The following is a 24457-nucleotide window of genomic DNA, read 5'->3' as shown; positions in this document are numbered from 1 at the left end:
CAAAACCAACCTCGAATTTACAGAGAGTAGAAAATTGTTGCCAAATCCTGGGTAGGGGAGAAATAGGAAGGGGAGGTTAGTAAAAGGGTACAAACTTTCAGCCATAAGATGAATAAGATCTAAAGATCTTATGTAAAACATGGTGGCTAGAGATGATAACACTGTATGGTATAATTGAAATTTGCTAAGAGTAGAACATAAATGTTTTCACACACGCACACACACACACACACACACACACACACAAAGATAAATATGTGAGGTGGTGGATGTGTTAATTAGATGGGCAGAATCCTTTCACAGCATATGTGTATATCAAATCACCATGATATACACTTTAAATAAAAGAAATCAGTATAAGAAAAAAAAAAAAAACTTTAAAATGTTGCGACCTTTTTCTGTCCAGGGAGATTCTCACTCTCCAGTGTGCTAAACCCTGGGGCTAATCTTATGGACCCTGCCTCTGAAAGCCTGGTGACACCCAGCTGGCTGGATCTCACTTTGTACGAAGAAAACAAAATCCTGTAAGGAAACAAAGTCCATGTCCAGCTACTTGGGCATCCCAAGCCTCCCAGCCTCCTTTGGCTTCCAATGTGTTTTCATGGTCTCATCTTGTTCTCATAGGTCCAATACTTCACCCCGGAGGCATGAATCTCCCAAAGGGTTTTGGTGTATTTAATGATTAAAGTAATATAAATACAGCGTCAAACATTTTCAATCAGTGAAGCCGAAGTCATCACTAGCACTCATGCTATTCTAGCTTATTATCTCTGTACAATTTCAGTGTCTCTCTTCTGGCACGGAGAGCACTGAATGTTTCATTTTAATAGAACACATGTTTTCTATTCATAACTCTCACGTAGATTTCTCTTAATTAAGGCATTCTATCTAATCTCCGTTTTAGTGTGTTTTCCCATAATAAGTTTTTATCCTGTTGCCTTTCGGTAGAGTACTAGCACGTCTTAGCCATCCAGCTCAATGGGACATAACCTCTTTAACCCAGAACCACGCTTTCCCAGCAGAACCAGGAATTTTCACCATTCATTTTACACCATGTAGATGCCTGATCTTAGCAACCTTCCTTGATTTTCAGACTATCTTCTGAGTATCTCTGTGTAGGGCTGGCATCACGGGTGTGCCCTAGAGCCTTGTGCTTAAGAGGTTCCCACGCTCGGCTTAACGTTCTGCTACTGCCGTCATAAAATTCTTAACATTTTAAAAATAGTTTTGAAATTTTATTTTAGAGAGAGCGAGAGCACACGTAAGCAGGGGGGGCGGATTCCAAACAGCCCCAACATAGGGCTCAATCCCATGACTCCAGGATAATGACCTGAGCCAAAATCAAGGGTCAGATTCTCAACCTAATGAGCCACACAGGCGCCCCTAAAATTTTTAATATTTAAACAAGGGAGCAGCAGTTTCATTTTGCACTGGCCCTATCTCTATGCAAATATATACCACAACACAAAGACATAGGTTCACATGTTACACAATGCTCATTATTCAGGAAAAACAGGTATAATCTTGTCTCTTTATACAATTTAATACTGAGGTGGAAAATATGTAAGGTACACGAATCCTAAGTGTATCTCTTGGTAAGTTTTCTCATACATATACACGCACGTGAACACACACACATAACCACCACCCACCTCAAGATACTGAACTTTTTTAACTCTTCATGTGCCCCTCATACTTCTTCCTAGTCAATATCTGCCTGTACAGGAGCCACCACTATTCTGACATATCACCAAAGTATTCATTTTGCTTGTTTTTGAACTTCATATTGATGGAATCATACACAATGTAGTTTACTGTGCTTGGTTTTGTTTTCTTTCATCGTTATATATGTGCAATTCACCATGATCTGGTGAATTTTGTTTGTTTGTTTTTTATTGTTTTGTTTGTTTGTTTTTTATTGCTGTGTTATGCTCCATTATATGAATATATCCATGGTACTATTGTGGGTATCTGGGTTGTTTCTAATACCTGGCTATTATGAATAAGGGTGTTATGAATATCCTTTCACGTGTCTTTTGATGGATGTATGCACTTTTCTTTTGGATGGACACCTGAAGGGGAATTGTTGGTTCACAGTGTATACTTATGTTTGCTTTAGTAGAAACCAGTATTGACTTTAAAAAAAAAATTAACATTTATTTATTATTGAGAGACAGAGAGAGACAGAGCATGAGCATGGGAGGGGCAGAGAGAGGGGGAGACACAGAATCTGAAGCAGGCTCCAGGCTCCAGGCTGTCAGCACAGAGCCTGATGCGGGGCTTGAACTCACAAACCGTGAGATCATGACCTGAGCCAAAGTCAGACGCTTAACTGACTGAGCCACCCAGGCGCCCCAAGTATTGGCTTTTGCATGCCCAAAGTGAAAACATTTTATAGTGCTCTATCCATGCCTTCATCATTTAAAACTTATTTTTTAAGTTTATTTATTTATTTTGAGAGAAAGAGAGAGAGCTAGAGAGTGTGTTAGTGGGGAAAGGACAGAGAGAGAGAATCCCAAGCAGGCTCTGCACTGACAGCATGTAGCCATATGTGGGGCTCGAACTCACCAACTGTAAGATCATGACCTGAGCTGAGAATAAGAGTTGGTCATTTAACTAAATAAACCACCCAGGAACCCCTTAAAAATTATTTTGATTCCAGTGCAATATGTTGCATTCCATCACATATTTAGATCTTCTAAAACCTTTGAGATAGATAACCCTCTGAGATAGAAAATTCTCTCAATTCTCAGATTTTTTTTCCATGTTGAGATTTACAACCAGAGCAATGACATCGAATCTAGATCTGATACTAATTTAGTTTGATTGATATGCAAATTATATGACTTTATTGTACTTACATATTAAAGAGGAGTCATGCAAGAAAGCCATAGAAAGGTCTGGGAGAGCATGAATTCAAATGCGTGACACATACTAGATGCTTAATAAATATTCCAAAAATATAAATTGAACTATGACTATCTCACCCATTAGAAACAAAAACCTATATAAGCAATCTATATTTTTCTGAACATTTTCCTTTAGGTTACTTATTCACAGTTCTAAAAATATCTGAACTTTGGATTTGATGATCCCAGGAACACAAATATGCTTGAGTCTCACTAATTAGGAAAGAAAACCTCAATATGTTGCTTCAAACCTTAGACTAAGGAATCAATTTCAACCACTTCATTTAATACATCAAGATATTCTGGCGAAATTTTTTAATTTTTATTTTTTCATTATTATTTTTTAATGTTTATTCATTTTTAAGAGAGTGTGAATATGAGCGGGGGAGGGGCAGAGAGAAGGAGACAAGATCTGAAGCCAGCTCTGCGCTGACAGCAGCAAGCAGGGCTTGAACTCATGAATTGTGAGATCATGACCTGAGCTGAAGTTGGACATTCAATCAACTGAACCATCCGGGCACCCCATCTTGTGAAAAAATTTTAAAGGAATTATTAACAATGATATGTGGAACTGTATAGAAACCTGATCTTTCTCATTCCAAATATGGACTTTCTTTATACTCTTCTCCTATAAACTTTTATTATGTCACACCTTTTTATTAGAGAATATGTTTTGAGGACTTACATAAGACTGCCTATGCCTATATGATAGTTTCCAAATATGAACTTCATGAAGCCTTCTATTCTAGCAATGTCTATTCTTGCCCGACATGCTTTTAACCTGAGGCACTAATTTGTGTAAGTTAACCCACATCTTTTAATTGCTGCAGTCCAGAGGTTGACATGCTTTAAAAACATTCAAGTTAAAAGGACAACAAGTAAAGGGTAATGAAAGAGAAAGATACACAAAAAGGGCCGGAACACATGATTAAGTGTCAGAGAAGAATTTAGAAGTGATGCCTTCAGGACCCCTGAGTGCTCACACACTTTCATTGATTGTACAGCTGCACTCTGAATTGTAAGCATCCACTGTCCATTTATTATAGTCTTTTAAAATGGGTAAAATACTTTTTACTGAATGTTTAGGCAAATAAGTTTTCTCAAAACAGAAATATCTATTGTGTTTGACCTTCAGTAGATGTCATCTTCCAATTAATCTAAACCTTTCTGAGATCAATTATCCCCACTGCATCCTAGGTCTTTTCTGTGTTGCAAACGTTATTTTCTTATTACCCTTCACACTTACAAAATCACTACCTTTATAAAATGCTTACTGTGCGGGTGAAGTATCCTAATGTATTGTATTCACATCTATTCCTGCCACTATAATCTTAGAAGGTAGGTAAAATTTAAAGCCCTATTTATTTATTTATTTATTTATTTATTTATTTATTTAAAGGTTTTCTACCCCCAGATAGAGAGAGAAAAAGAGAGAGAGAGAGAGAGAGAGAGAGAAGGGGAGGGGCAGAGAGAGAGAATCCCAAGCAGGTTCTGTGCTGTTAGTGCAGAGCCTGACACAGGGCTCGATCTCACAAACCATGAGATCATGACCTGAACCGAAATCTAGAGTCAGACATTTGGAGCCATGATTCAGAGAGGCTAAGTAATTTTCACAAGGTCCCCAACGTAAGAAGTGGCAGGTCAGAACCTGGGTGTCCATCTGTTTCTTTCGAACCCTGTTCTTCCCACTTGTTTACATTGCTTCTTCCATCATATTCGTTCATGCTTCCAGGACTTTAATGAATTCACACACATCAACTTATAAACCCTATAATGGGCCAGGTTACTGCCCTGCTTGCCAGTACCTCCCTACAACTTCGTGAAGGTGCTTGATACGTCACTAAATAGAAAACCAAGGAACTAAATAGAACATGTAAAGGAGCTTCTGGGCCCACTTGTCTCATTGGTGGGCCACGACAAGAATACACGTGGAAGTTCTTGGCTGATGGCCTGCTCTCTTCTAGTCACATCCCTAGTTCAGTCCTGCACAGTAACGGGCCCTGCATGCATATGTGTGGGTACTCCGGGCCATAAGTCCAATCTCACTCCACACCCTCTGTGAACTCACCAACAGTGGCTCTTCTTCCAGGCTAGAATTGCACATACCCTTGTGCAGTCTGCCATTCATAAGCCGAACTCAGGAGAGTGGCTCATGCAGGCCCTGAAAACAGACGTGGGCCATTTAGCTACCTCAGTGATTCTGAGGTCCTGGGTGCTCAGAATGTGGAACAGAGGCAGAGTGTGGGCTCAGGTGATCAGGTGTCCTTGGTCCTATAGGTAGGGGCACAGCTGGAAGAGACCAGAAGAGACCCCTCAAAATCATGGTGCCTGTGGGTCTTCAGATGATGTTTACTGACTAGCTGATTTGCAGGAAGGAGAAGTATTGCAATAAATGGGATCATTCCAGAAATGGAAGAAAAGAGCCATAATCATGGTTTTATTTTATTCCTCAGAGTCACTAATTATTCAGCATCTACAAGACAACTCCAGCTTACTCTCCTTTGATTCCAACTGAGAACAACCAAGTTGCAATGCCTGGTTAAGAAGGTTGTGATTTCTTTCTGCCTGGGTTGACACACGTCTCCGGCTTGCTGAACCTGCATGCTTCCTCTGGAGCTCCTGCCTCTGAAAGGCAGCGGACCGAAAGGCAGGGGACTGCCCTGTCCACACCCCTGCCAGCTCTCACTCTGTAGGGATCAGACACCACTTCTGCAGGGAAGCAAGATAAGTAAGCACACATCCTTCTAGGGACCTTATGCCAAATATTACACCCATGAGGCAGCCGCATATGTGTTTCTCCTGAATGTCTTAAAGGATTTTCATGTAATTTAATGACACAAATGATATAAAGATAGCAGAAAATGAGAGGTGGTGTGTTGATTTAAATTTACTAATTGGACATATCTCAGTTTTCTCTTTTTGTTAAGACAAATTATCCAAAGTCCAACTCTCTGCAAGGGCTAGTTCTCTTTTTTCCTGTTTTCTGTCCCAAGATGGCTCCTCAGTGGTGGAAAACATTGGTTTATTCTCATGCATTAAGTGAGGGAAACTTGCTTTGTGCTCACCCTTCAGTTGGTTTCCATGCAGAGCTCAGTTGTTTTAATCCCCAGAATTGTCCCATTGGTTTTAATGAGGGAAGTGGGTAGGAAATCCTTTTGACATTGACTATCACCACCCACTTTGGATATACCTTTATTTTCTCCACTCTCCCCATTTTTAAAGATATATCCATTCTTTTATGTACATTTTCCTGGTTGCTCCCATGAAAGAAAAAAAAAAAAAACTGAGTTGAATCTGGGTACTCTTACAGCTTTACTACTCCCCTGAGGCAGGATGTCCTTGGACATTTTAGACTTTGTTTTCTTCTCTCTGACACATAATAGCATAATGTGTTGTTTCTATCGCATAGATTTAAGGATCAAAAAGCTATATAGCTTTTTGCAGGTTAAAGGAACTTTGTAAATAATAAAGTGCTTGCAGAATGGTAGGGTAGAAAAAAAAATGTGGGATTAAGAGTCATGTGACACAGCCTTAAACCCTGGCTTGGCTAATGATTGGCTTTGGATTTCCAATATGTAAAATGAGGAGGCAATTTTGACTCCCCTTAGAGGTCTAATAATCCATAACATTAAAATGTCAGCTATTAAAAAAATCTAAATTCCTGATCCCTGAGTCAGGAAATAAAGACCGATCGCTTATAGATTTTGAGATTTTAAATATGATAAATAATACATTAACAGAAGGGCAGATTGGATTTAGGAGATATTTTACTTAAAATAAGCTACCTTCTTAGAAAGGGAAACATCATATGGGATCTCTAATCATTTGATTCACTTGTTAAATTAATAGCTACTGAACATCTACGAGGGGCATAAGAATATTTTATATGCAGCTGGGAGACAGAAAAATGAGAATGTTGGCGCTCCTTTATCCTCTATCTCAAAGGACTTACAACTCATTGATGGAGACAGGCTCAAAACTGACTGCAATAATGAGACTTTTTCATGGTTACCAAAGAGAGCTATTTTTAAAAGCTCCACTGGGATGTAAGAGAAAAGGGAATATATTTGCTCCATGAAAGACGTGATTATGGATTGTTTGTTGGAAGTCTTGGAGAGAGGTTGGAGACCATCTGTCAAGGATGCAAGAGAAAATATCAGTGTGTTATGTGACTACTAGATCAAATCTCATTTCTTTACAATTACCTGAGTATAATTCCATGTATGTCTTAGAGGGTGTCCATGTGATTCTTTTCTGAGGGCATGTTCTAAGTTTGGGCACGAATGTGTCTGTATTACATGTAAATAGAGTATTTTATCTGGGTCTTTATATCTTTTTGCTCATTTTACAAACATTAATAAGGAAATCCCTGAAGCAGACCCAAAGAAGAACATGACAGAACATCTGCTTCAGGGAGCTTCTGGTCTAGTTGGTGAAATAGAAACCAAGATAATAAGTCTTTGATGGTTGTATGCTAGGTGTATGTGTGCCTGATCTCATGTAGCTTTCACAACTGTGTAAGCCAGGGACTGTGATTAGACCCATTTTCCAGATGAGGGGCCTGAGGCTTAGAAGTCGAAGTAACTTCTATTAGGAGTATATGGTGGGCAAGGACTCAGGACTCTATTTGATAAATACTTATATATAAAGCTTGCCCTGTATTTTACAAATAGTACCTTATTTTTAAATATTTAATTACTGTGACTAGGTAGTTTTATCCCCACTTTATAAAAGAGGAAAGTAAGAGACAGAGACTCGGTGACTTGCCTGAGGTCACCCATTTGGTAAATGGTCACTGCTGGTGTCTGAGGTCAGGTGGTCTGGCTCCCAGCCCTTGCTTCTCAAATCCAGGAAGTCTGATTTCAAAGCTCTTGCAGCTAACCACCACACTGCATGGCCTCTTTCTCTTGTGTGCTCTTTTCGGAAGGCAAACAATTGTCATGTAACGTCAGTGACCCCAAGAGAGCTGTCCCTTCAACTGCCTGCATACAGATTTTCCCGGTGGGTGCTCAGCCAGCCTGCCTCCTTCAGGCACCAACACACCATTCTTTCCAGCACCCACCTGCACTTGGCCATTCTTTTCCAGTGGCTTTAATTAAACGTTAACATTCATTTGCCCTTTTCCATTGTATTCAAGATAACCTTTGCTTCCTGTTGCCTCTAGATAAGCTTCACTCCATGACAGGTACCAAACAGGTTCATCTTGATATAAAATAAAGAATAGGGACTCTTTGATCTGCTCCACTGACATCTTATAAAATGCCAGTTGCAATATTTGTTTTGTACTTCCTTCTTTTACCTAATGTCAGGATAATAAATTATTTCTGGATACTGCAGTAACTAAAAGATTGCAGTCCAAATTAGTCATACTACGTGGCTGTGACCTTTCCTAACAGTCAAACAGACTATGTTGAGAGGGCTTTTCGTTGTTCTTATTTTGCTTTAAATAGTCGTGAATACCTCATGGAGAGAGGTTTCCGGTTGGGATGCAGGGCTCCACGATTCCCTGAACTGGGGGAAATGGCATAAGGAGGCTTTCTGAATGTTTACTCCAACATGCACTCCATCTGTTGGGAATGGAATGGCTTCCTTCTAAAGTGACAGAACTGGACTGGGAACCAGGCCTCCACACATCTCACTTTTGCCACTGATGTATTACGTGACCTTGAGCTGTCTCTCACCTGCTCTGAAACCCATGCGCTTTACTGCTCTAACGGTTATATTGCATCAGCACGGCATCAGTGTTCAGACTTGAAGGATGGTGTTGTGGCAGGCACATGACATATCGGATTTATTCCTTAGAACAAACCTATGGGATGGATGTTTTATTCACATTTTACAGACGGGAACACCGTCCTTTGAGAAGTTAAGCAATATGCTCACATTCCCAACACAGCTATTAAGAAATGGAGCAGGGACTCCCACAGGGCTTGTGCAGCTGGGAAACCAGGGCCGGTCAGCTCTCCACCTTAATGACTCATCGTCCCTGGAGACTTAGTGCATTTTGGTGTCGCCACTTCTTCCCATTTCTCTCCTGAATATGTCTAATGTTCATGGTTTATGGTAGCCTATTGCAACTTTCAGGGAAACCGAAGGACCCCATAATAATCTGCGTTTGCTCCTTTTGCTGCTTCTGTTCTTGCTAGGACCTGCACCCTCACCCCACTTTACCCATGCCTCATACTGTCCTCCTGGCGAGGGATAAGGAGTTAATGATCCTCTAGGATAGATAATATCTAAGGAGGGACCAGGTGAGAATGACCGGAGGAAGCCATCACATGTGCATGCCAGACCACCTGCCTGTAGGCATCTCCATGCCAAGGCCCTGTGGCTCTAAGGAATAACACCCAGGCCCTCATCTTCATTGTAACCAGTTCCTGGATGCCTGAGGGGACACATACAGGAGTCCACCCTCTAAAGTAAAAGCAAACAAACAAACAAACAAGCAAGCAAACAAAAACAACCCAGACCCTGAACAAAGGCAAGACTCATGCTCTTTCCTTTCCAAGTCTCCCAAACACTCCATACAGAACATAAGCGATGCTGTGTTTCCATATTGTGAGACTAAGAGAAATGCGATGATTTTATTTTTATAGGTTATGATGATCTAGAATAAGTGCATTTAAAAATAAAAGAGACAGGGGTGCCTGGATGGTTCAGTTGGTTAAGCATCAGACTCTTGATTTCCACTCAGGTCATGATCTCATGGTTCATGAATTCAAGCCCTACATTAGGCTCTGTGCTGACATGGACGAGTCTGGTTGGGATTCTGTCTCCCTCTTTCTATGCCCCTCTCCCACTCACTGTTTCTCTCAAAGAAGGTAAAAATAAACATTAAAAAAATGATTCTCTCTTTCTCCCCCATTTGTGCTCACTCTGTGTCTATCTCTTAAAAAATTAAAATAAAAATAAAAGAGACAGACAAAAAGAGAAAACAAGAACTAAAGGTAAGCCAAGCAAATATATTTATTACACAGAAGATCTACAAGAGCAAAATACTCCAAAATGTTAACAATATTTATCTGTGGGTGGTGGGATTGCAGAATTTCTCATTTCTTTTCTCTTTTTAAACTTTGCTAACTTTTTCACAATAAATACGGGCTATTTGTGCACTAAAAATGTAATACATACACACACAATGCCTTGTTGTAAGTAAATCACAAACCATCAAGCAATCTTTGGTTAGCTAACAACTCAGACAGAAATTTACTTTGTGGCAGCCTTCTAGAGTAGGCTAACTTCACGGGCAATGGAGGCATCAAAAAATTTATGTCTTTTTATTAATCTCTCTGGTGTCATTCATTATTTTTAACCTTATTCCATGTAAATCATCAGTGTAATGTTTTCCTAAGGTAATGTACCTTTTAAATAACAATATGACAGGATGTCTTCAGGGGAAGATCCTATTTCAATCACTTAATTATTTCTATTTTTTAAAAGAATTGTATTTACTAACAACTTAAGTGGATTAATTAAAAAATTACAATTTGTAAGATGCATCCTCTTTTCTTTATTCTTGTTTTGTCCTCCATTTTCTATGCCAAGACCTTTTATCCCTCTTCCTAGATTATTATGCAGTTTCCTAAATGTCCTCCCTCCTGATGACCTCATGATTCTCAACCACAGACACAGTGCCGCTATATTACTCTCTAAGAATAATGTGGGTCATGGTGGTTTTTGAGTATAGATGGTAATTTCCCCATTATCTGTAGATCCTTTCCAAAATAGTTACAGAATAATCTCTTCATAATCTGGTTCTGTTACTTTTACACCAAACCATGTTTCCCAGGGGTCTTAACACATCAACATTCTCAGCTGCATAAGCTGACCTTGCTCAGTCTCTGGTCTTGTGTTTTGATTCTTATTTTTTTTTTTTCTGGTTGATGACAGTCTTCATCTATTCTTCTGCTTATCTTCTTTCCAGTGGGATCTCTTTCTGCAATTACCAAAGCTTTCTGCAAAGCTTTCTGCAATTACCATGAGTTCTGGACTCATTAATTTTTTTAAATTTTATTTAAGAGAGAGAGAGAGAGAGGGAGAGAGAGAGGGAGGGAGAGAGAATGCACGAGCAGGGGCAAGGGACAGAGGGAGAGAGAAATAATCTTAAGCTGGCTCCACGCTGACATGGAGCTCAATCCCGTGACTCTGGGATCATGACCTGAGCCAAAATTGAGAGCTGGACACTCAACCAACTGAGCCACACAGGTGCCTGTAAACTCACTCTTTTTAATTATCCTTTAGTAATGCAAATCTTTATCATATATTTTATCATTAATAAGATTTATTTTATTATTAGATATTAATGTTACATATATATATATATAGGGGGTGTGGGTGTGGATGTGTTATGTGTACTTTGGTTCCCTAACAAAACTTTAAACGTTTGAAAGTCAGGGAAATAATCTATATTTTATTTATATCCCTATCAGTGCCTTGTAGGTGTTAAGAATATAGAAGATGCTTGATAGAATTTCACTAAATTATATTTAGGTTCATGATAACTAATTGAATTTAATCCTCCACCAAATAAATACAATTCCATCATTTATAAGGCAATTTTTGAGTACAAGATTTTGTCTAATTAAGCAAAGTTTAATAACCAATTTCTCATCTATTTTGTCTTCTCTATAAACAAAGCATTGTTGGTGCTGAAATGTTTAACTAGTTGAAATAAACTTTTCTCCTGACAACTTCCTGTCAATTGGTTATTTAAAACTCTTGTGTGTATTGCTTTAGGGGACTGACGCACTGGTGATTTAATATGGAAGACGCCTAAATAATGGATGACAGAAGAGCTATTAATAAAGGAACCTATATTGTAGTGCTCTCAAGAACTTGTGAATAATGGGAAAATTAGCTTAAGTGGACTAGCTGCCTGGTAAAGACTGTGGGCTCATTAAGATTTGTTGCCTCTTTCCTTTCACTGCTCTAAATATTTCTGAGCAGTTCTGTACTTAGCTCCTGCTCTTATTAAACTGCCAAATCCAATATGGAAGGACAGGTTGTGCTTTTGGAATTTAGTATTCTGAAAGGCATTCTCCCTTGGTGAAATTTTCCACCATCAAAATTGTCTAGAGAGTTAACACACAGATTAAAACTAGGCTCTGAGTGTGATTGAAAGCTAGAAATCTATTATTTGCATAGATCCAAGCACAGAAAGGAAGACGTTTTATCTAAAATAATTACCACTGGCTTTTAAAGTAAAATTATTTTTTAAGACATTTGCAAGAAATAGAGACAGGCTTTATGTAATAACTTAGGTGATATAAAAAAAAAAAAACAGTTTGATCATTATTGCCCAAGATTGCATCGTATGTGCAAAGCTGTGTAAGTATTATTATAAAACCTTTCTTTCAGTATTTCTTCCAAGTACCTGCCGAAAGGGCTACAATTTTCAATCCTTCCAACTTAAGCCCATGATAAGAGATCCTATTTTCTCAAATCCTTTCTTAAATGGAGAATTAAACTGAATTTCAAACATTATTCAAAGACTTAATGAGACCTCAATGAAAATTATGGGTAGGGTCATATGTAAAATGCACAAAAATTTAACATTTACCAATGGAGAATTATTAAAATTGAAACAAGTGAGGTCTACTTAAAGATTTTAAGAACTTTAAAAAATTCACTAGATTTCATGCTTGAGAAGTGAGGATTTATAAGCAATTTTAAGCAACAGTGAGGTTTAGCTCTAGATTTAGAATCAGAGAAATTGGATTTGAATTCCAGCTATATAATCTATTACTTTATGACCTTCGGTTGGTCACATGATGTCTGAGTTTTCTGACTTTTAAAATAGGGATAATAATGTCATTCACACTTATTTCACCAAGTGTTCTTGCAGAATATGAATGAGAAAATATTATATATCTATGAAGTACTCTAGAAGGGTAAGCTATTATTATCCTTACACTTATTGTTATATAAAGTGTACATTTTTAATCCCTCATGTATATGAAATCATTGTACCCTATGGCATTTCAGAGAGCCAAGCTGCTTGGAGAGAAAACAGCATAAATGATATTGGGCACCTAACTATGTGCCAGGCATTGTAATGGGTATTATTTTATTTAATTTTCAAAATAATCCTCTAACTCAGGTATTCATTTTAAAGCCAGTTTATAGATCAGGAAGCATTTAAATACTTGGCCAGGTCAGAGCACAAACAGCACAGTTAACTTCTGCCTAGATTTTCTTCAAATACTGTTCTCTTCTTCACCACAGCAGTGGAGAGCTTCTCCTCCAAGGCAGGGTTAATAAAAGTGAGAGTTCACTTCCGGGAGGAACACACCTTCCTGATAAAGGTACCTGCCCATCAGTGTAGAGAGAGGACTCCTGACTCTCCCTCTTCAGACAACTGTGACAGTACACCTGCTCTGTAAATTTCCCCGGTGAGGCTTTTTCTATTTCTTCCATGTCCTAAATCCTTCTGGGGTTATTCTGCCTCCTTACTTCTATCCTCTTGAACAAAAGAGCAAATCAGCAGATGAAAAATGCAGTATAAAGGCAGAGTCTGAAAGAAACTATGCATTGGAAAGGGGAGAAAGTTGTATTTTCTAAGTTCCTATTATGTCTTTGTTTCTGATTATCTCTTTTAATCTGTTAATAAAACTTCCCTAGGTACGTATTATTATTACCATTTTTCACAGAAGAAATTTGCATGAAGGAAGGTTAGGTAACCTGTCTTGGAAGGTAGTTTGATTCCAGATTGTCTGTTTTCATCATTCTCCTTGTCCCCAAAAGATCAGAATGCAAAATAGGGAACAAGGCATAGCATAAGGCATTCATTATCATCAGGGGCTTTATCAGTCCCAAGGGGACGATAATTGGTTCATGATAAAAAAAATCTTACTCGTTTTATGCATAAAGCACAGATTTGCATATAATACCTAAATATACAACATATCTGGGTATTAAGATTTAATCAGTGGTGATTATACAAAAATTTCTAAAAAGGCATTTTAATAGAACAATAACAAAAACAGTTGAGCAACACTGGCATAGGAAGAGAGAGTATATAACTACAGTGAACTAAGCTTACAATGGCTTTGGTTCTCAGCAAGGTCAGAATCAAGTAAGAATCATTGTTTCTCAGCTGCTTCAGCCACGGAGGACGGTATGATCGCCATATATTATCCTAGAACACATGGGGTAGAGTGGGGACAATCCCGGCACTGGAGTGCTGAAATGCTATCCAAACCAAGTGTGGAAGAACTGGAAGTTGGGAAGAATTGGCAAGATCAAGCCACTAAGATTCTAAACAATCAGAGAATCAGAGGGAACTGGTTTGGCCCATACAAGAGTAAACCATGTCTTCAACGGGCTCACCATTCCACACAAAATGCCCTCCCCCATCACTCTGCCTTCCTAATCCTTCCATCTGCCAGGAGCCAGTCCCATTTCCCACCTCCAAGAAATCTTTGACTTTTCCAGTTTACATCTACTTTTCTCCTCTGGAAAGTTCTGATGTCCCCGCACAGGTGCCTTACAACACAGGTGTTGCATTTATTTACAAGGACCTTGATCTGAATCCTGACCCTGAAACTTACGATTGAGTATAATTGATTTATGTTCTTCTTGTGCCGCGGTGTTTCTATCTATAAAGTGGGAATGCTGATGTATACTCTCTCTTTAGCCATGAAGAAAAAAAAAACAACAGGTAAAACATTTCACTGTGCCTGGCTGTTAGTGTTTACTTGGTGAAAATGTAAAAATGTCAACAACTAACTCATTGTCTCTTTAGATCTGGAACAATACACAGTATGTGCCACATTAAAAGTCAAGAATCCCAGCTCAGATGTCATCTCCAGAAAGAAGTCCTACCCTCATCCTCATCAGTTTGACTCTGCTCCTGGCTCCCGCTTCTTTTGTTGTGCTTTTTACACTGTGTAATGAGCGGTGAGTTTATCTGACCATCTCCTTTACTCCTAACTTCCATATGAATGAGGATCTTTTGTCTTATATAATTTTCTATGTTTAGTACCTAAAATAAAGATTTTTGATGATTGTTGTTCCAATTGATACAATTGGATTACTTGTGTTGCATGAATAGACTTCCTCTTCTCACCTATATATAAAAAATGATACAGCATTTTATCCTCATATCTTAAAGCTGAGACATACATTTTTACCATTTTATACAAATTTATCTTCCATTAGTTTAAAACTTGACTACCTTGTAACTATTCAGATACATCTAGGTACGTACGCAAAAACTACTTTACATATAAAAAATATATCTCAGTCCCTGTCTTCTACAGTCTATCCTTGTTACTTTCTTCATGCTGTTTTTCTCATTTATTATCATCCATTTGCATACACGGAGGCTGAGCTTTGGAGACAGACAAGCAGGACGTGATTCATTTACATAGTCTTTCCAGTGCCCCAGGGCTAATTTTTAGCAAATGCACTGGGTGGACTTTTCCAGAAGATTTATAGTATTTATCTTGCAACCTTCTGTTATAAGTCCCAAGAGCACCAGCCTCCCAGTATCTGCAAGAAAAGTCTGTGCTGATAGCCAAGCAATGTGTGCTGGCAGCCATTACCCACAGGATTGTAATAGAGCTCAGTCCTACAGGTACGTATTGACAGCCAATTTCTCTAATTACTCACGTTCACAAATTAACTGAGTGATAACAGAGTGTATTATCTTCATTCTGGCATGCTTTTGGAGATCTTCAGGGAGACCTATTCGATCATTTCAAGGATGGGCTTGAAACAGTGAAACATCTTAGAGGAGTTTAAAAGGATCTGATGTATAAAGCATGGCTTATAAAGTCTCTTCATTTCGTTGGTGTATTTTTTTTCCGATTAATGAACATAATTCAATTAGCAAATGGTGCAGCTTTGTGGTAATAAAAAACGTGAGGCTTTTCATGGTTCAGTCCAGTAGTCAATGTTATAAGCTACATTTCTTTGAGATTTAACTAAAAGACACATTCATTCATTCCACCAAATGAGTGTTCTTCTCTTATTAGTGCTTTCTTCTCTCTCATTTTTTTTGAAACTTAGTGAATGCTTCATTTCCTCAGAAAGCCTCCGTGGGATCCTTCCCTCTATGGAGGCTCTTCCTCTGTGCTCACCTGGACCCTCATGCAGGAGGGAGCATGATTACACTTCATCATCATCCTCTATCTCGTCAGTTCCTTGAGGACCAAGCCGTGTGGCCTGGCACATTCTCCAGACGAGATGCTGTGTCAGAGACTAGGGATGAAAGACAAGTAAGAGGAGAGCCCCTCCTTGAGGGATCACAGGTCAGTAGGAAAAATGGAAATGTAAAGTAACAAGTACAACACAAGGGTTAAAGTCTGTGACCAAGGTACCTCCAAAGTGCGATGAATGCAGAGACGAGTGAGGTCATTTCACGGTGGTGACGATTTCACAAAAACAAACTCTCCAGACTAGTGGTTTGTGAGAGTTATTGTAAGAATAACCCCAGGGATAATTCTGATATGCAGTTATTACATCGTAAGAAGAAGATAACTTTATAGCAACCATATACTCACTAGTATATTTATATTGTGATGTGTCCTCACTGTTGATATTGCCATTTGCTATCACCAGATGCAACAGTAATTCAGTGTTTTGGAAATTTTCTCAGCACCAAATATTTGCAAGAAAGTGTGCTGACTGCTGTGGAGAATAGGAGGCTGAGGACTGTATCCTCTTGAGGACACTGTAAGAGGAGAATTTATTCTGAACGGAACCCTGCCCGCATGTCAGACACTGTATCCTGTGCTCTTCCTCCACTGGCTTATTTAATTTTCACAAACACGCCCGAAGGAAACATTTGTGTTCCCATTCTAGAGATTAGAAAACTGAGGAACAGAGAGACTGAGAAATTTGCTGAGAAATGGCAGAGCCAGACTTCAAAACCAGTTCCTTTTATCTCAAGCCCTTTAGCTTGAAGCCCTCAAGCTTCTTTAATTCTAGTACATGCTCCCAAAGGAATTACTATCTGAGGAAGATAAAACGCACAGACATATATCCCTCTTATGTGAAGAATAGCATAGATCAGGTATAAATAACGAATAATGATATTTAAGGGAGGGAAATCAATTAAAATCTTTGTGGAGAAGGTAGCAAGGAACATGCAAAGATTTCCCACTTGCCGAAATGTGAAGGAGGCTATCTACCAGAAGAATATGCGGTATTTATCTTTCCAGTAAGTCTCAAGCAGGAAGAGAGACAATAATAACTATTCTGAATACTTGTCATGAATTTTAATGACGATACTAACAATCAACATTCACTGAGTGATTACCGTACATCAGGCAGGGCGTGAGGCTACATGATCTTAACCACTTCTCACCACAACCTATGAATTGGCTGTCATTGTCTCTCATTCAGTCGAGCAAGAAACCGAGGTGTACCATTTAAGCATCTTGCCCGCGTTAAATAGGCTGCAGAGCCGGGATTCAAAGCCCAAATTCTTAGCACTGTGTTACCTGAACTCCCCTTCATAAATGCAACGTACTTTCTTAGCTCAGCATCAAATTCATGATAAATGCTCAATAATAATTATAAAGGCGTCTATCCCTTCACAGTCATTTTATTGTCAAAGGTGCAAAAGGGCGACTACCGAGAACAACATCAGAGAAGTCTTCAGAGAGCCCACAGAAAGGGCTTAGCTTTGGGAGCGGTTAGGGGTATGTGTTAAAGGCAGGATGGGGTGCAGAGTGCAGGCACATTAAGTCCAGAAGGGGTCAATTTGAGAAACTACCATGGAACAAACATTTTATAGTATACAACCTAACTAGAACACAACTTTTAGAGTGCACATTTGAAACGCACATTTGGGATTGAGAGACCATTGAGCTAGACTTGGAAAGTGATTGCATAGGACCCGGGGGGGGGGGCGCAGAAAGTGCACAAAATAAGTTTTGAGGAATTGAGTTTAAGTGGGTTGGGACTTGGGGGGTCATCTAAATAAAAATAGGGTGCAAGGTAAAAATGGGCTTGGGCTGGGTCAAAGGCATGGAAGGGGGTCATGAGAGGAAAATGTTAACCATGTTCTGGGAAACTCTGATTTACAGGAGTCAATGTGACATACACCTGATGGTCCAGCAGGCTGTTAACAAATTTGTGCGACTGGGATAGCCCACTAGAAGAAAAGACAGGTTGATATTGCAGATTTCGGATTGTTCCAGAACTGGGTAATATTAGTTCACTTAATGTTACTCACTGTATCCAAAGTAGCTTGTGGTTACTCACACTTTGCATAGACAGATAGATGATAGATAGATAGATAGATAGATAGATAATAGGTAGATAGATTGATTGATTATTTGATTCGTGGTAGAATTTCTGTCCCTCAAATTCTCTATGATACCAACAGTTGTCTTTACTTTCTATTTCCTGTATTCATCTTTCCATAGTTATAGGGACTTTGTTCAACTTTGTTCACCATTGTTTTCCCACGTCCTGGAATAATGCCTGACATATAGAAGGCATTCAGTGCTTATTTCCTGTGTGAATGAATGAGTATTTTCATATCCGTGATAGAGAATTTGTTCTTTACCTCTAATAGGGCATTGGTACTGCTAGGAAAACAAAGAAACCTCTGAACTATCTTCTTAGAAAAGGCACACATACAAGTTTTCATACAATGACAGGGAATTCTCAGATACCCTGAGGCCTATGAATTAGTCTCCATGGAATTCAAGACAAAAATCTCTGGGCTCAGTTAGGGTTTCTCTTACTGAAAACCTTGAGAAGGACCTAAATTTAGGATTTCTGTTACATTTTTTTACAATTTATTTTAAAATGTCTCAATAAAATGTATGTATGTATGAGAGTTAACTTTAATTTTCACCCTATAGCAGGTTCGTGTTTGAAGGTTCCAAGTCAGGAGTTAAATTTCCAGATATAGCTACTGTAAATCTTGACAGTATTTTTAGGAGTTCTAGAAACATGATTTCTCATTAATGAGTTGAACTGGTTTCAAAAAACTGTAGTTAGATTGGCAACACCAAGCAAAGGTGAGAATGTGGAGCATCGGGAATTCTCATTCATTGTTGGTGGGGATACAAAATGGTACAGCTAGTTTGAAAGAGTCTGGTAGTTTCTTAGGAAATTAAACATTCTTACCAGATTATACAGCAATCATGTCCCTTGGCATGGACCCAAAGGAGTTGAAATCTTACACAAAAACCTGCACATGGATGTGTATAGCAGCATTACTCATAACTGCCAAAATTTGGAAATGACCAAGAAGTCCTTCAGTAGGTGAATGGATAAGTCCCAGACAATGGAATATTACTCAGTGCTAAAAATAAATGAGCCAAAAAGAAATGAAGCCATGGAAAAAAAAAAAACAAAAAAAAACAAAAAAAAAACACGGAAGAAACCTTTGTTTTAAAATCGGAGAGAACTTCTATTGGTCAAATTCTAAGAAAAATATTTCAGTAGAATGGTAGAGTGAAAACTTTTGAATTGAAGAATGCTAACAAGCATATTGAATGCTTGTTCTGTGCAAAATATTATGCCAGGTTTTGTTGGGAAAATGCAACATATAAGACAAACTTGATGAAAGGAAACAATGTTTGAGTTCAAGATTCCTTCAACAGCATAGGAAGACATTATGGAAAATATTACCCAAGAATCATGAGGGCTCAAAAAGTTACCGTTTACTCAGTTTTTAATTCATTAATTTCCTTCTTGTTTAGCATTTTTCCATCCAGTTTATTCACCCATCTTTTTGCAAATCACTACCACACTCTCCCTTTAGGTAAGTGCTTCTCCCCCATTTTCACTATGCAGCTAACAGATGACCACCACCACCAACTCTAGGGATGGGCCCAAACTGGGCTAAGATAATTGATACAATGCTCCAGTGAGGATAACTGGATTCATGAATGGCGCTGCAGCTCAATTCCAGGCAATGAGAATAAGACTCAAAGACTGTGTTAGACTCCTAGGAAATAAAACTTTTCCTTTTTTCCAGCACTAAGCCCCTTTGCTGCAACTTGAGGCTGAGCCCAGAATGGCTAGAGGTCCTCAGCCTGAAAGGCATAGGAAAGGAGAGGCAAGCCAAGACTCATGCGATATCATTTTACTTGCTGGATTAAACTTTACCTGAAGTTTCACTTTTAGATAGTTTCTAAAAGTATAGAAGTATCTCTAAACTTTCCAGGTACGCAATATGTTATCATTTTTATTTAAACTGGTATGATGTGAATTTTCTTAAACTTGCCTTTAACAAAAGTCCTCATGGAAAAAAGTCTTTAGTAGCTCATGGAGAAGGCCAAGGTAGAGACGAAAGTTCATGAAGGCAAAAGATGGGCTAAATCTAGAATGATCTGAACTAGAAAACAAAGGGCTCTGAGAGATACTCTAATTAGCTGGAGCTTGGGCTTTTAGATAATTCATTATTCATCTCACTGTGCTCTTAAAACCTGCTCCGTAGACTACACTTGTCATTGATGTTACCCAGCCCTGTCTTAGAGCTCATTGTTCAAATGTTTCTTTCTTTCACTAGATTGTAAATGAAAACTCCTTGAGTTTTCTTGGGGGAAGAAGCTATTTCTTACTCATGCAGCCAGACTCGTGAGCCCCAGCATAATGCCCGTCACATAGTGAATAGCTGTAGCATTACATTGACTTTTAGAGCAGGGAGGGATGCGGTGAGAGAATGTGGCAGATTACTCTGGCAGCAGTGGGCTGAAAGACTGGGATGGGAGAGGGAGCAATGGGGAGCGAAGCCAATTAGGTATGCATTTCAGTATTCCAGAGAAGAATGGATAAGGGCTCAGAGAAATAAATCAACAAAATGTTAAGATCTAAATATAAACAGCCACATGAATAAAATGGACATGGCCACACAGCTGAATGTTCATACAGTATTTCTTTTTCCTCTTCTCTTGTATTCCTATGAAGTTCTTAAAACCGTTGCCCATGGTAACATTCAATGGAAAGCTGACCAGCATTTGGACGCATCTATCAGATCAAACATTAATGAGAGAGGCCTGTTTCTTTTTTCTATTGAGTCAGTTGTTCCAAATATAGACTAAGCATGTTTCTTAGAGCAATAGAAGTGACTAGAATGGATTCTAGTATCAGAAGTGTCCATTCCATACTACAAATATAAGCAAGCTTGAAATTAATACACCATAATGTGAGAAATAAATGTTTAAAAACATCTCAAATATTTTTCAATATTTGTTGTATTTTAGAGTGTTGACCTCATACTGTCTTTCACGGTAGCACACTGTTGAATAAAAAGAGAAATGCATAATCTAAGGAAGTATTGGTCTTAAAGAAACTTGAATGTATTTGAATGAGAGGCAGTTTAGAAATAGGCTGAGCGTCTATGTTCATAGATGATTGAGGATATTTTCTATAGATTCAGTCTTAAAAAGTAACAATCTTTCATAAACTAAAGTTTCTTTCAATTTTTGTAAATTTAAAGGTAATATTTCTCATTTAAAAGTTAATCAATTTGGGGGCGCCTGAGTGGCTCAGTCGGTTAAGCATCCAACTTCAACTCAGGTCATGATCTCACAGTCCATGAGTTTGAGCCCCACACTGGGCTCTGTGCTGACAGCTCAGAGCCTGGAGCCTGCTTCGGATTCTGTGTCTCCCTTTCTCTCTGCCCTTCTGCTGTTAATGCTCTGTCTCTATCTCGACCTCAAAAAACAAATAAACATTAAAAAAAAATTTTTAAAGTTAATCAATTTAGAAATTTTGGAAAATTAAGAGGAAACAAAAACACAGAAAGAAGGATGCAATCACTTCCTTGATTTAATCTCTTAACATAACCAAATGTAAATACTCTCTAAAATTTTTTTCGAGTATTATTTATACGAACACATCTATGCAAATATTTTTCACCTTTTGGGTTTTGCTTAAATGTCTCTTCCTTACAGAAGTCTTCCTTAACTTCTAATTTGTAACATGGATCCTTTCTTGTCTTCATTGTCCTTTTCCATAGCACACATACTTTATAGAACATAACACAATTTTTTACAGTGACTGAATATTTTTTAATGCCAGCATTGCACATAAGAGTGGGATCATCGTATTTTTTTTTCAATTCCTATAAAACATGAGGCAAGTACTTGGCATATAACACATTCTCAAGTTAAATTATTTATGAATTTTCAGACACTATATTACAGAGGTTTAAGGAAGCCAGAAGGGCTTGAACCCTGCTGTGGAAGGCAGAATACTATATGTTATCTTACGTAGTAAAAGCAACTTTACTAGTATAACTACATTAAGTACCTTGAGATGGGGAACTTATCCTGGATTATTCAGTGGGTCCAATGGAATCAGAAAAGTCCTTATGAGAGGAAGGCAGGAGGGTCAAGGTCATAAAAAGACATTATGATGACAGAAGCATAGAGGGAGAGAGAAAGAGAGTGAGAGAGGAAGATGCTATGTTACTGGCTTTGAAATTGGAGAAAAAGTCCATGAGCCAAGGACCATAGGAGGCCTCCAGACTCCAGAAAAGACAAAGAAACAAATTCTCCCTGAGAGCTTCCATTAGGAATCAGCCCTGTCAACCCATTTTAGACTTCTGACCACCAGAACTATGTATGAGAATAAATTCGTGTCGCTTTAAATCATTATGGTTGTGGTCATTCCTTCCAGTAGCCATAAGAAACGTATCTGCCTGCTTTGCATATGAAAGATCTCAGGAAAGGAAATCATCCCCTCTGTGCCTCAGTTTCCTGATCTGTAAAATGGATAAACAGCACCTGCCTCACAGCATAGTTTAAATCTGAAAATATATGCAAATCATGCAGAAAAGTGCTTGGCATGTCCTATGGTCTCAATAAATATTTAGCTTTTGGTAAAAGGACAAATTACCAACCAAATGCCATAAGTGTCAATGACTCCTTATCTATCTCAGGTCAGCAGGTTCTCATATGTGCCCCAGTTTTCACTTATACTCGGACAGTGGCCTCAGCCCAACATAATAAAATGGTAACAAGGAAGGTGTTTTTAACATAACTATAGTTAAACACAGGATATTAGAGATTGTCTTGTGTTTTGATTCTGGCTCTATAACTTATTCACAGGGGAGAGAGATCACTTGTCCCACTTTACCTGGGAAAAGTCCTAATTTATAATTATTGACCCAGAATAATTAATAGTGCCCCCTTTACTCTTCAAAGTGTCCTGGTTTGCACAACGAATTATACATTCACTCCATCCTGCACTTTGGATGACTCACCTAATATATCTGAGAGTTTATTCCTCATCTATAAAAAGAAGTGACACTATTTCCCCTGTAGGATGCTGGATGGATTAAGTAACATGAATGATGAACATGGCACTCACAGTAGATGCTCACTCTGAATGAGTTTCCTTCCGTTCCAGTAATGACCGAGCACCTTAAACTAAAAACAGAGATGCAAACATTGTGGGGTCCATTGATTAATTAGTATTAGAAGAAGGTACTTAAAAGCAGGATTTAGCCGGAGAGGGAAACAGACTCAGTCAACTTGCCACAGCTAGAAAGGACCAGCAGAATCACAGAATCTCAGAAACAGAAAAGATCTTCCTCACTTTCAAATCCAATCCACCCCACCACCATACAGAAACCTCCCTGCAACATCCCTGACAAAGCCATCTCCTGATTATGATGAGTGGTTAACATGTATGGAGTGCTTATCATGACGAGGGCATCATGACTTGCATCGTCCATGTATTACTTTAAATCATCTTTACAAGAGTTATAGAAGGTAAGCACCATGAACTTCACTGTGAGGATGAGACTTGCAAGGCTGTGTAGTCAAAAATCCAGTCTCTTGCCTCCTAACAAGTTTTTGGTGATCGTAGAGGATTTTGGCGAAACAATTAGAACCCTAAGGTCCGTGCTTGAAGAACACAAGAGTCCAAAATGTCCTTGAAACATCTAAATAATTTGCAAGGCTTTCTTTGTTGGAAAGGTTGCTTTCGTTTTATGAATTTTATTTGGCAAATGTTAATTCCTATTTGCTAGTATTTCCTTTTTTAATCACCATGAAATGCTACAATATCTTGAAACGCAGGAAGGTGCTCTGTGGTTAATGGTCAGTGACAAGAATCACACATAAGAATTGTTTGTTTGTTTTTTCCAAAACAATCAACTGGTTGTGGGGTTTGAGAGAATATTTTTTTTTTCCTAATGGGAAATCCATAATGCAATGATTGTATAGTTGACAGAGAAGAACCGAAGATACTGGAAAGTGTTTAGGGTTTTGAAGACCGAAAACTTTATTCCAGTTGGTCTGAAATAACTCATCACATGAGCTTGAACTAGTTATTTTACTATTTTGTGCCTTTCTTACCCTTTCTATAAAATGAAAGCTTGGGGAGATTGTCATTAACATCCTTTCAAGTTTGACCAGATTCTGATTCTCTGAAATATGGCCTAGATTCCTTGCAAATTGTCACTTTGGCAACATAGCCTGGTGCTTAGAAAGTGCTCAGGGCATTCAGAAGAATGCAGTTTTATATTTCACAGATGGAAACTAATTGAAATTCTTTAGGTAGATCAAGTGTAACCGCAAAAGCTTGCACAGTCCTGTAGCAGACCCTTAGTCCAGAACGGCTTCAGT

This window comes from Panthera tigris, chromosome B1 (genome assembly GCF_018350195.1).
Source record: "Panthera tigris isolate Pti1 chromosome B1, P.tigris_Pti1_mat1.1, whole genome shotgun sequence".
NCBI classification, from domain to species: Eukaryota; Metazoa; Chordata; class Mammalia; order Carnivora; family Felidae; genus Panthera; species Panthera tigris.
Note: the sequence above shows the minus strand (reverse complement) of the source record.